The sequence below is a fragment of the Eptesicus fuscus genome, chromosome 10, assembly GCF_027574615.1.
Source record: "Eptesicus fuscus isolate TK198812 chromosome 10, DD_ASM_mEF_20220401, whole genome shotgun sequence".
In the NCBI taxonomy this organism is placed as follows: Eukaryota; Metazoa; Chordata; class Mammalia; order Chiroptera; family Vespertilionidae; genus Eptesicus; species Eptesicus fuscus.
The window spans coordinates 19,613,555-19,623,697 of NC_072482.1; the positions used below are offsets into that span (position 1 = coordinate 19,613,555).

Here is a 10,143-nt window from a genome sequence, read left to right on the forward strand (position 1 = left end):
ATTCCACATAGAAGAAACCCACATCTCAGAAATTGTGAGCAAATTTTATTAGGTCACACGGGTAGCACTAATAATTAGTAACCCCATTTTACAGGTGAAAACACTGAGGCTCAGAGAGATTAATTACCTTGCTCAAGGTCATTTTACAAGTTAAGTAGCAGAACACATTTGAACCCAGACCTTTCTGACTTCAAATGCCTTGGCGTTTCCAACATATCCCACTGCTTCTCTGAAAACAAATAAACATTGACAATGACAACAAAAAACACTTTAAAAAGTGTAATAAAGAGAAGGACATCAACAAGAAGAGCATTCTGTTTCTGCATTGATATCTGAGCTGGTTAGCTTTTCTGACTGAGCCCTCTGACACTACGTTTTCATAGTATTTACCTTCGGAGAATTTCAAAATTCTCATAGGAAATGCCTTTTGGTGTCTCAGTAAATGTTTCATTGTTATTGTTGTTGTTCCTAGTAATAAGCCTTGTTTGAAACCAGTTACACTTCGAGCAGAGTTGAAAAGTTAGTATCTATTCTCAGTCTGCAGATAATGCATGCTCTGGTACCATATTCAGAGAATTAAAAAAAATTTTTTTTTTACTAAAGGTTTCCTGTCTGTTATTGGGCTAGAAAATTCGAATAAAAAGTGCAAACATTACTGTCAGAAATACAGCATGTCATCAAAAACTGCTGTGGAAACTCAAAGATAGATAAGAAATAATGAGGTTTATAGATTCATTAGCATTTGAATGATGAAACATGTATATGTGTTACTCCTTTGATCAATACTGCCCTGGAGGGAAAGTACTGTATTTAATTGTCTTTCCCAGACCTTCCTCTGTGGACATCTGGTTGCTATGCAGTCCCGAAGCAGGACATTTCCTTGCTCAGTGTTGTAGAATTCTAGTTCCTATTTTATTACCTGTGATGGCATATGTTAGGAGAAAATGTATGAAAAAGCATGATCAGAAAGCTGGGAGCATGTTCAGGAAAAATATGTCCTCTATTCTCTCTGCATCACCCGGACTTGACTGACAGGCATGCTGTAGATGAACAGGTCATATCATTTCTAGGTAGTTGTTAAATTGGAGTGATTTTATTATATATGCTGTATTGTATACAGATGGTCCCTGACTTATAGTTTTTAGACTTTGAAAAAGATGGTGCGAGGATGATATGCATTCAGGAGAAGCTATACCTCGAATTTTGAACTTTGATCTCTCCCCAGGTTGATGCTGAGCAGAGGCAGTGAGCCATGGCTCCCAGGCAGGCACCCACGAGGTAAACAGCCAATCCTCTAGTGTTCTTTGCTGCCAGTGTTTTTTTGCCTATTGTATCCTGAGCATGTTTAAGGTAGGCTAGGCTAAGCTATGATGATTGGTAGGTTAGGGTATTAAATGCATTTTTTTTCTTTTTGATGTTTGAAATTCAAATAACTTTATTTAAATTGAAAACACGCTTCTTAAAACTGTATTAATAGTCAAAAAACCCTTTTGCTATAAAAATTCTATAGAGTATTTGTAGATAAGGCAGAAGTAGTTCTAGGTTAATAAGACCAGCTTTGACTTCAGACTTTATGTTTTAAAGTAGAAAATGGAAAAAAAAAAGGTAGGTTATTTGCAGAAAACGTGATCACCATATGTACTCAGAGGTACACATTTGGTGACAGGAGAGACTTTTAAGGGCATGTTGGGATCTCAGAAGCAGTTCTTAAAGTTTTATTTTCTTGGATATTAAAAATGCCTAAGATCCTTCTTCATCCTGGTCTTGGGAGTCAGATAATATATTAAATGTCCCATATCAGCAATTTTATAGTCTACACAAGAGGTACGTCTGCAGCCATACTGAGTATTACTGTGGGAGAGGGGAGTAGGTTTGTAAAGAAGTTGAGATACCTCGGTGAAAAATTAGCTGAACTGGCTCATTCATTTCTATGGTAACAGCATCTTCTTCTTTATTGACATTACTTGTTTGTGACAACTTAATATTTTCATTTCCAAGTTCCCCACTTGCAGAAAATTTCGCTCTGTCTTTTGCACAGGAAATTACAACAGCATCTCTGATATGACTGAGATCTCGGCATATATGCGCAAATTCACCAGAAGGCATCTTTACTACACAGCTATACACTTGTTCTGGAATCCCAAGTTGTTCAACATCCAAACCCATTAACTTCATTTCATAGTCTGAAACTGTTTCTTTACTTGGAACTTCAAATTCTAGTGCCAAGGTGTCCACATTAGCTTCAGCTCTTGGGGTAGTGATGTCTTCGTTGCCAGCGCATTTTAGTATTTTGGACATGTTGGGGTTCATGCCCATGGGCAGGTTGTGGTTGCAGCGGTAGGTATGGGAGCCCTGGGAGCACAGGGTGAGGTGCACCAAAGAGATATCCCAGCAGGCCTCACTGATGAGGTCCTGCATATTTTTTTTCAGGATGGAGCCCTGGACCAGGTGTACTTCAGACACGGTGGGGAGTCACAAAGATGAGGCTAGAAACAAAGGGAAGTAGGAGGTGTAACCAGCCCAGACTTCACAGAATGAGAGTGAGCAGGCTGAGCAGCGATGAGAGCCTGAGATCAAGGAAGATCTATGAAATGCATTTTCGACTTGCGATATTTTCAACTGACATGGGTTTCTTGGGTCTTAACCCCAACGCAAATCTAGAAGCATCTGTTCATCTGAGCTAGTTCATTAAATGAGTTCCACAGGCACTGTGAATGCACGCTTTTCCTTTTGTGATTTCCCAAACCAGTTGCAAACTTTTCATATGCAAACAAGGCCAAGGCCACATTTTAGTGTGTGTGTGGGGGGGGGGGGGGCGGGGGGTAGGGAACAAGTGCATTACAGTCAGATAAACCTGGCATCAAGTATTGATATCACTGTTTTCTAGCTCTGTGATATTCAGGGAATTATTCAATCCCTGTGGGCCTTAGTTTCCTCATCTGTGAAACGGAGGCATTCATATGTATCTCATGGAACCTTGAAGAGAATTAAATGAGTAATATAAATAAAAAGTCTGACTTATTGCATTAATTATTTTCTTTCTCCCTTTTACCTCTTCCCAATGATCTGTACTGACAAAGTGCTTAAAGTGAAGTAGTATATGTAGTAATCATCAAAAACAAGATTTGCTACGAAAATATTATTTTAATATTTTAAATAATCTAACACAAGATTTGTTGCAAAAAGATTATTTTTAAACCAGAAATGTAAATGGTTTGGGGGAGGGGACAAAGGTTTGCCTACTTTAAGCTATATTAAAATTATTGCCAAAGGGCTGGCCAGGTGACAGGGAGGAGTGTGCTGCAGAAGCAAACACACAGTTGATGGTAGTCAGTATGCCCTGAATAAAATAGAAAGTGGATTTCTAAAGGTGGATAATTGAGAATTTCTTATATTTCGTTTTTTTGCTTATGAACTGGTGGCACACATGAGGGATGGGGTAATCCAGGACTTAATGGAGGGCAAATTCTAAAATGCCCCGAAACTTACCTTGCTAGAGAAAAGGATGCCAGTGTCTACCAGGTTTCTGCTTGTTAATTTCTACAGTTGCTGCTCCTGGGGAAATTGTCCTCATTTGCATTGTCTTTCAGTGACCTACCTGGAGGCAAACACCTGCAGACACTTTATGTTCACAGGAAGTATCACTTGGGACAGAGAGTCACATCCATTCAGTGCAACCAACTATGTTAAAATAACATTATGGGCAAATATTTCAAAGCTTAACATTTCAAATGATCACTTCACATACTATTTTACTCTCTCTTATTGCTCATAAGTAATATATATCACGTCCAACATAACTTCTTGGCCTCTCCTTTGCCCTGCGTTTTTAACTCTTCCAAAGGAATTGTTAGAGCTAATTGTAGGACTTCAACACTGCATTCTTATATTTTAAGAGAGAGGAAAATATCCCTGGTGAAAGAATGATTTGATTTCAGTTGAAAATAAAGAATGAATTTTAAAAAAATAATAAAAAGGAAATGCATTTGGTATTGTGAATAGGTATGTTACTTATAAATTATGCATGCATGCATGATTGCATATTAAAGAGAATCTGTTAGTCATAAAAATTACCATTTGCATATTGTTCCATATATAAGTGTGGTTTACTCTAAATGTAAGCATATATGAATATATACAAAAATATATTTTTTTCACATAATTGTAATTTATAAATTTTACATTTTAAGAAAAAATCATCTGGAAAGAAAAATTCTGAATGTGTATTAGCAATTTTTAAAAGTATAAGTTCCTTTTTAAAAAACTATTTCCTTGGTCTGCTTAGAGCATTCTTCAAAAGAATGGTTTCCTTTCTTGAATTAATGTTCAAAATCTCTTTTTATTTTATTTATTTCTATTTGTATGTATGTGTGTGTGTTCTTAATAGTCATAGCAAAATAGATTCAGCTGGTTTAGGGTTACAAGAGACTTTTAAAAAAGCACTCCCTCTGTGTTGTCAAGATACTGTTTGCACTGAAGCTATAAACTATATGACTAGTTACAGAGCCCACTGAAGGAGGAAAATCAAGCCGTGTTTAAAGAAAATAAGTTAAGAACTTTCAAAGTGATCATGACTTAAATTAACATGTTTACCACCAATGTAGTAGAAATGTAATCTTTTTTTCCAATGGCTAAAACAATGAAAAAGTCTGCCTTAAACACTTTCTCCCTTAGGCAGCCATACATAAAGGTTCTTGTGTTTAGGTTTTGGCTTTTCATTGGAGCTTTCTCCACCTTGGAAATAATAAGAACTTGGGTGATTTATATCATGCGACATTGACAATTATTATTTATATTGATATTGAGAAGCATCAGGTACATTCTCTAAAATCTACTGGTAGTAGATTGGGTTTACTGTATATTGATGAGAAACTAAGACACAGAAAGGAGATATTTTGCTACCTATATGTGCAGAGACCGTATGTGGTCATAAAGATATTCTATTTAGTGATCCTGGGACTCACATATCAACAGCAACCAACAGATGACCTCCCATCTCCAGGAAGTCTACAAAGCCCCTGGCTGAGACATCTTATTCATGATGTTAACCTAGTTATTGCCCAAGATAGTTAACCTGCTTATGTGTTAGTCTTTTCTCTTCAATTAGACTGCAACTTCACGAGGATGTATGCTTTCCTATTACCTCCCTAGCTCACTCTGTCTAACATTATACTTTTGATAAGGATCAAGGTTTATTAGGTATTTGGTTGAAAATAATTCCTATGTGTATTATAGTGCAAATAGAATGATTTACTTTGTAGAGTTAAAATAATTAAAGAAATGAAAGGAAAGGAGTAGATGTGGAAATAAGTGAGACTTTGTAGAAATAATTATTGATTTCTATTGGTGAAATTCATACATCTCAGGACTAACTTAAGTATCACTTTTGTGGCTTTTAATAAGTCACATTCTATTTTCTTGTAGGAGGTCTCCTGAGCCAAGGTAACAGAATCTGTCTTCTCTTCATGAGCAGAACCAAGATTCACTAACCTCACAGGCTCTGGCTATCACGTGGGGAAGTTGAGGCATTTCTACTCCTCGGATCAGGTCAAATAAACCCCAGCTTTAAGAAAAGAATAGTTTGCTTTTGTTCTGATCTGAATTGTGCATACTGGCGGACTATAATAATTACATGTTGAATATCCTTGCTCTTATTTTCATTTCACTTGTATAGAATAGTCCATCAAGAGAGAGGTTGGAGTAAGACATTAGAAATGTATGGAACTTCCAGGAAAAGATTCGCCCAGCCGCCCCATTAGAATTTGAAACTAGCTCAACTGATTAGTGGATTGACGTAATCCCTCCTTCTGATGAAATTAATGCTAATTCTGGACATCTCAAACCAGACTTTTCAACCCCTGGTGGAGTGTATTCAAAGTAAGCGGGCAGAGAAGGCGGCCAAAGCCTGTGCCCCGCCCATCCCTCCCACATCCCCTTGGTGCAGAGTGGAAAGAGAAGTTGCCAGGATCAATGTCTCCCCAAGCAGTCTCTCTTCCTAGTTTTTCCACGGAGAAACCTCACGCAAATCTGAAAATATTAATAGACTAATTACCAGTGCCTTCATTTGCAAGTCTTATTCGTTTTTCCTTCTCAGCCTTCCCGCCCACCTCCTCTACCCTTTCCTAGATTTCAGCAAGGGAAGAGAGAATCCAGGAGGGGGGACAGTGAACTTCGCCACAAAATAAGTGAAGGGAGAAATGAAGTACTAATTAAGAAAGCCGGGGTGTTATGCAAATGGCCCACGCACGGAAGGCAGCCTAATGAATGTGCCCTGAGTGGATGGGCGTCTTCGCAGCGCCGACAGCTGGCTCCCAGGAAGGTCAGGCGCAGGCGGGTGCGCGGGAGCATAATCCTTCAGATTGGCAGCTCTGCCCCCTGGTCACCGTTTGATTATCTCCCAAATTGCTGTATTTCACAGAGATAATGATTTTTTATGGTCACAGATTTGAAGACAACTGCTGTATCCTCAGGGTTGTCGTTCTGCAAGGAGACGCTGCCTCTTCCTTCAGAAGAGAGAGGAGGGGGGGGGGGGGGGGGGCGAGTTGCTTCTCCTTTTCTCTCCCTGGCAACTTACTTCCTGGGATGTTTTATTATCATAATGAAAGCGATATATAGTGTTAAGGGAACCCCCAGTTCCGATGAATCCCAATCCTTATTCCCGTTCCTTAGCTGGTGTTTAGGTCTGGCAGTCTTCAGGGCTAAAAGAGTCTTTATTTTAAGAGAGAAGGGCAAGGTTCATGTGGTGGCTCTCAAAAGTGGTGTTAAGTGTGTGTGTGTGTGTGTGTGTGTGTGTGTGTGTGTGTGTGAGTGAGAGAGAGAGAGAGAGAGAGAGAGAGAGAGAGAGAGAGATTCATTATGTGTATTATGTGTCATTACTTAGGGCCAATCCTCTGAGGGCTGAGACCTCAGTCTGGGAACCTCCTCCACCTCCTCCGACCTCGCTTGGAGCTGTCCCAGAGTGGGAAATGAGGCTGTGACTCATGGTCTCTCTTGAGTTCTTTTCAAAAGCCTTCAAGGTGGGAACTTTTGGCTGGAGCTCCAAGTAGAATTTTCATTTAATTCTCATGTAAAGAACAATGGGGGGGGGGGGGGGGGGGGGCAGCAAAGTTTAACTCCGGGAATAATATTCCCCTTGAAGATTAGTTTATTCAGCATTAGTTATGGGATTACTTGTGAGCTCAGGGGTTGTAGGAACATACTTATTTTCCTTTGAGAAGGGGACCACTGACGCTCTGGTATGACCTTGATTTTCTATTGATGCCATGGACATTTTTGTAGTAATTTGAACCCAATTTCTGCAAGGATGTTCTTCTGACCTGATAAGGGAACATCAAGGTTTTGCAACTGGAAGAACTGCAACCTGAAAGCCATTTGTGTTTTCCGTTCAGCCTTAATTATTCCAATGTTGCTGGCATTTTAATATTTATGAAGGGAAGGATTTCCTGGGATTCGTGTTTTAAATCACTTCTCTTCATCTTAATTGAAGAAAAGGTAAATAGTGCAAATGAAACCCACTTGGCTGGAGGTCTTGCTGGAGCTTCTCTAGAAAACACAATTCAAAGGTGGCTTGATTATATCCTGTTTCCTATCAAATATTAGCTTCTTCATATCTTTCATTGTTCCTACTACATTTAGTTAGTACGCATTTATTTCTTTTAAATATACAAGTTATGTATATGTGGGTTCTGTGTATTTATTTAGAGAACTGTCTTTCTGAATAAAAAATAGAAGTTTACATCATTTATCTTTCCATGTCTGTAGCTCAAAAAAGATGTGAAACTGGGTGCTTCTGCAGGCCAGTTGCCAGACATCAGTAGGTCCTAGCCGTATATTTTTTAAACCTGAAAGTCTGTCTCTCCCCCCAGGTGAGTTTATATTGAGAGGTAAGTAACCAGCCTCACTGCAGAGCTCAGTGGCTTCCCTGGCATTTTGGCTCATGTTCACATTATGAGAAGCAAAGTCTATTTTTTTTTTTTTGGACATTAGATCATTCTTCAAAGAGTTTCAGTGATTCTTACCAGGTTTTTTATTTATTATTGACTAGAGGCCTGGTGCATGAAAATTCATGCACTGGAGGGGGTGGGTCCCTCAGCCCAGCCTGCCCCCCTCTCACAGTGGGAGCACTCAAGGGCAGGAGGTGACCCGGCGATCAGGGGAAGGCGACACCCCCATCACACCTCTGCTGCTGCCACTGCCGGCAGCTCAAGCCTTGGCCGGCCCTGGTTGCCTGAGCCTTGGGCAGCTGGGCAGCTGCCATCCGAGGTTTGCCTGCACCTTGGGCCAGCCCTAGGCAGCTGGGCAGCCGCCATCTGAGGCTTGCCTGCGCCTTGGACCAGCACTGGGCAGCTGCGGGGCTGAGGGGACTGGGGGACTCCGGAGGCAGGGCGTGGAGCGGCTGGACCCGCCTGGGGGTGGGCCTGGCCATGCCGGGCGCCTGCCGCCCTGGTGGGGCTGAGGGGACTGGGTACCACCATCTTTGAGGGCATGGCAGTCAATTAGCATATTCCCTCCTTATTGGCTGTGGGTGCCGCCATCTTTGTGAGGGCTTGATGGTCAATGAGCATATTCCCTCTTTATTCGATAGGATTTTTTTTAGAGAGAGAAGAAGGGAGAAGAAGAGAGAGAAACATCAATGAGAAAGAAACATGGATCCACTGCCTCCTGCATGCCCCTCACTGGGGATCTAGCCTGTAACCCGGGTATGTGCCCTGACTGGAAGAGAAATGTTGGCTTTTGGGTGCATGGTGAATGGGATGTTACTCAACCAACTGAGCTACACTGGCCAAGGCAATTCTCACCAGGTCTTGCCCTAGAAGTAAAGAAAACAATCTAACAAGGTAATGTGGCAGCGTTAAAAGGTTGGGATTGAGATATTAGATGGGGTGGCCTTGAGTAGCTGACATTGAGCTTTGACATGGAAATCCATGTGCATGTCAAAGGTAGAGTGTCTGGGCAGAAGAAATGGCTACTTCAAAGGTTCCGAAGTCAGGTTATGCATGTTAGGGAAATAGCAAGGAGAACAGTGTGTTTGGAATGGAGTGCACAAGAGGAAAAGGGAGGGAGATGAGAATTGAGCATGGACTATGGACTTGGAGTCTGGTCCTATAACTTCTATAGCTGATGGAAAGATGCATGGCTTCTGTTTTAAGTGGAATGGACAGCTTTAAACAATCTTCTGCAGATGAACATTATTCATGATTTATAAAACACTGAACATCCTTGCATATAAACTTTTGCATACTATTTTACTTGTTCATTCATTCATTAAATAAATATTATTATTGAGTGCCTACTTAGTACCAGATGCTATGCTAGACATCTCAGATCTGATGGTGGAGAGATCAGACATAGCTTTGCAGTGTATGGCTGTCCCTTAATATATTTATCCATACCATATTTTGGAATTCTTTCCAATATTTTGCTATTGCAAGGAATGCTATAATGAATAACTTTTCATGTTGACCATTCTAGACATATCAAGTGTATCTGCAGCATAGATGCCTCAGAGTTGAATTATAGGTCACGTGACATGTTCATTGGTGATAGTTTTAGACATTGCCAAGCTTCCCTCCATAGAAATTGTACTAAGTTATGCTCTCACCAGCAGTGTAGAAAGAAAGAAAGAAAGAAAGAAAGAAAGAAAGAAAGAAAGAAAGAAAGAAAGGTTAAATAACTGAACCAAGCGCATTTTTGGTTGGTTAGAATCTTTAATTAGCCTGATATTCCTATGATCTGGTGATGAAAGGGGTTGTTTTGAATAATTCCATGGCACTTTCATAAGTTCAAATGTCCCTAGGACAAGGAAAATTCAAATTGTGTATGAACAACAGAGAATGGCAGGGTCTCTGGCTAAACCGGAGCACATATGCCTTACCTACAGGCAGTCACATTCAAATTTTTAAAAAATGATGCACTGGCTAAACTAAACATTTCTGTTAGTTCTTGAGTGCTGCACAAGGCTGGCACTCTGCTAAGATCATCATGCACGTTATCTCATTAATTACTCATAACACATTGTATGCAGTAGGTTCCCCATCACCTTCATTTTTCTTGCTGAGAAAACTAAGGCTCAACAAAGAAGTAACTTACTATTAAGAAGCAGAGTTTGTGGAGACAGGCACTCTGTTTTTATAATCTGTGACC

At 40.3% G+C, this 10,143-nt stretch overlaps 1 pseudogene; it reads right to left on the minus strand.

Moving 5' to 3' along the window:
• Positions 1 to 1,740: 1,740 nt before the first annotated feature.
• Positions 1,741 to 2,466, minus strand: LOC103300632 (proliferating cell nuclear antigen-like; annotated as a pseudogene).
• Positions 2,467 to 10,143: the final 7,677 nt, after the last annotated feature.